Consider the following 4,110-nt stretch of genomic DNA (forward strand, 5'->3'; position numbering starts at 1 on the left):
CATGCCTCTGAACTGTGTTACAATGAGGCTCCAAGGCCTATTTATTATTGAGAAACAATGGAAAACCATAAACCTAACCCTAGGAGATGAAGCGCCAAAACTGTGGGCCCAGTTTGGGTAAATTGGTACATCAATTCCCCGGGGTCGTAACTTTGACATACAATCTTCGTTTGGATATCATAATACCTCATTTCAAAGATCTCAAAGAGTAGGCCGAAAACAAACAAATGGGCTTGTTTGTGTCCTCTCAAGTCTTTTTGTTTTCCCTAAAAATGTCGTTTAGGGCCTCAAAACGGCTCTGGAAGTTCAGGACCCAAAAAACTGCCAAAAATAGTAAATTGTGCTACAATTAAAGAAACTAAAAAATTGAGTGTTAGGGTTCCAAGTGGAATAGGAGTGTCACCACCAATATCCACCTAGATCACTCCTCCCCCCTTAGGAAGTAATCGTCCCCACTGCATTGAGTGTCTCCATGAGATGGGGAAACTTCTGCTGAACTTGGTCCCTTATGAGCCACTTGCCTTGGTGCAGGAGTTGACCAATTTTGACAACCCGATACAATTGGATCTTATGTTGGTGAGTGTTCTTGATTTGTTGTACATAATCCGATCAGTTGTGGCATGTTCCATGCAGTTTGGTTTTAGCTCTGTTGGTGTGAGTTGTTTCTGCAATGTTCGATGTGTCCAACAATGAACATAGTTACTGATCAAACGAGAACTATTACCTCAAAACGAGAATTCTAGCAAAAAAAACACAAAAAAACATGAAAAACAACCCAAAAACAAAAAGTGTTGATTCTGCATCACCACTTTTTTTCGGTGTAGATTTTCTATATTTTTTTAAAATAACAGTAAAAAACAATAAAAGTCATTTTGTTTGGTGCAAAAAACACCTTGAAATCAAAAAGTGTTGATGCTGGAATAACGTTGGTTTTTTTTATTTTATTTTTTTATTTATTATTTTTTTTTTTCATGAGTAAATTTTCAAAAAAATTTAGCAATGACGTTAAAGATAAAATATCAAGACTCCAAAAAACATTAAAAATTCCAACAATTTTCAAGCATGGCATTAAAGATAAAATATCATGTCTCTGAAAAGCCTTAAAATTCAAACAATTTTCAGTCATGACGTTAAATATAAAATACTTATAATTGTTTTCAACCATAACATTAAAGATAAAATATCATGACTTAGAAAAACCTTAAAATTTTGACAATTCTTCAACCATGGAATTAAAACCAAATATCACGACTACAAAAAACCTTAAGTTTTCAATATATTTCAACCATGGCATTATCAAAAAATTATATGACTAAAAAATCTTTAAAAATGAACACATGAATAAAAGAGTCATTATACCAAGAGCAATTTCTTTTTTAAATGTTAAAAGCATAGTTATTTTAAAATCTTAGCCTAAAGCAACTTGACACATTGCAACAAAAATTTAAAAATCAACAATCAAATTGACACATAATGAGGTCGGGTTGCTAGTTGATGATCGACACGAACCCTACAAAAAATAATAATAATAATAATTAATAAGTAGATAAATAAATAAAAATGAAAATACAAAACAAACAAAAAATTGAAAGTAAAACAAACAAACAAAAAAGTCTTAAAAAATAACAACTGATAAATAAAACAATATATTAAAGCATAAAAATATAAAAAATGACCCAAAAAATATCAAACATAAAAAAATAAATATAAAATATTTTTCAGAGAAATCACAAAGTAGTTTTCAGAGTCTACATGTTTTGAACAACTTACTATGATTCAACTATATATATAACATAAAATTTCTATAAAAAAAAATAAAAAAATAAAAATTAAAAGTAAAAAAAAAAAAAAAATAGAATAAAATGAAAATAAAAACTATATATATATATAGATATATATCATAAAGTTAAAAATAAATAAATAAAAATAAAAAACAAAACAAAATAATTAAAAAAAAAAAACATTTAAATTTTAAATAAAAATATTAAAAAATATAGACATCATAATAATAATTAATTTAAAATAATAATAATAATAATAATAAATGAAAACAAATATAAAATAAAATAATTAAAATTTTATAATTCAAAACTATTTAAAAAATATTAAAAATTATAAAAAAAATTCCAAAAAAGAAAAAACAAAAAACATTAAAAACAACCTTAAGAAATAATAAAAAATAAAAATAAAAATATATAATTGGAGGGAAAATTTTAATTTAAAAATAAATAAATAAAGTGAATTAGATAATTAAAAAATCAACAACTAAAAAAAACTAAAAACTATTTTTTTAAATAAGTAATAAAAAATTAAAAAATTAAAAATTAAAAAACCATTCAAAAAAAATTAAAAGAAAACGAATTAAGAAAAAAGTTTAAAAATATATATATTATTTAAAAGATATTGTAAAAAATATAAAATGATGATGATGGTGGTGGTGGTGGTTAACATTCACTGAGACCAAACTTTTTTTTATCGGATCTAAAGAAACAAATTATTTAATTTGATTTAAGATTTTATTCCTATGCTCAAAAAGCTTGGAGAGAAGCCTCTCGAGCTCACTATAATTTTGACATCGTAAAAGGCTAGGAAGGTCAGTATTGCGACAAAGATTATGAAACTGAGATCTAATATGGTTGTACGTGAGGCACTCTAAGAGGAAGTGGTTTTCATCCTTGACGTTCTTATTCTCGCAGAGATGGCAGATCCTTCCATCCATGGTGTTTTAGGAACTGCCCAACGACCTGTTTCACTATGGAGCTCATGAGAGTTTGTTCTAATCTTCGCTATATTAATTTTCTTCTTTGAGCTAGTTATAAACGTTATAAAAAAAAATTAAAAGATTATTTAGAAATTCTTTAAATTTTTTTAAAATTAAAAAACATATGAAAAATTTAAATAGAAATTTAACAAAAATAAATTAAAATAAATTATAAAAAATAAATAAAAAGAAAAAACAAGGTAAAAAAATATAAAATATAAACTTCAAAAAAAACAATTAAAAAATCAAATAAATTAAAATTTAAAAAATAAAATAAAATATATATATAGAGAGAGAGAGAGTGTTCTCAAATATTTAAACCAATTAAATTAATTAAAAATAAATAAATAAAATAATTCTAAAAAGTTTAAAATAATTAATAGAAAAAAAAATATATATATATTATTAAAAATTATTTAATAAAATTATATAAAATTAAATTTAATATATATATATTTAAAATTTTATGTTTTAAAAAATTATAATATATAGGGGACGTTTGCTCCATTGTTGCGAACCTTTGGTCTTGGAAGGGGGGAAGAATGGATGGAATTGTTGTTGATAAGACCCAACTCTGTTCGACATTTATGAGCGACAGGTTGGAGAGGAATGTTGGCAGGTTGGAGAGGAATGTTGGGGTGGATCCAGTCGTCATATACCTCGGTTGGCTCCGGTTTGTTAACCATAAGATTCAAGTCATGCATGAAAATGTCTTCAGCAAGGAATGCCAGTCGAGGTGGTTCAAGCTTTGGGAGCTCGGGTTCAGGCAATGGCGTTGAGAATGTTGGTATGGAGAGTATAGTGGAGGGCTATTACAAACAAGTGATAAGGGAAATCGTCAAAGAAATAAATGAGAACACGACAGTAATTTACGCGTAGTTGTTTGGACTGGGTAAAGATTGGGAGCTCGTGCAGAAAACTCTAGAAGGTTTGTGTATGGATGTTCTGGGGGATCAGCAAAAGGTCGATAATATAGAGATCAAGGTGGAGACAGCTACGGTGGGAGTCGTAAAGGAGGTGTTCGAGGTTGGAAATCTCTCGACCTCTTGTGCGGAATGCAATGAGGACGCTGCTCTGAAGAATTTGGTTGGAGATGGTGATAAAGCTAGTGTTGATGCTGCAAATATCCAAGGAGAAGAAGAGAACGAACCGAAGATCTTGAACATGTCTGCGAGCGAGCCTACAGGAGATGATGCCGAGACAGAAAGTAGTTCGCTGCACTATCCTTTTATTCACATATATATATATGTGTGTTTGTGTATCTGTGTGTGTATTATTGTTGTATAGTTTATAATGACACATTTTGGAGAACCTATAGTTATAGCTCCTTCTATAGAACATATGTAAAT

Source organism: Pinus tabuliformis, chromosome 4_1 (assembly GCF_031772625.1).
Source record: "Pinus tabuliformis cultivar Carrire ecotype Pingquan chromosome 4_1, CPIR1, whole genome shotgun sequence".
NCBI classification, from domain to species: Eukaryota; Viridiplantae; Streptophyta; class Pinopsida; order Pinales; family Pinaceae; genus Pinus; species Pinus tabuliformis.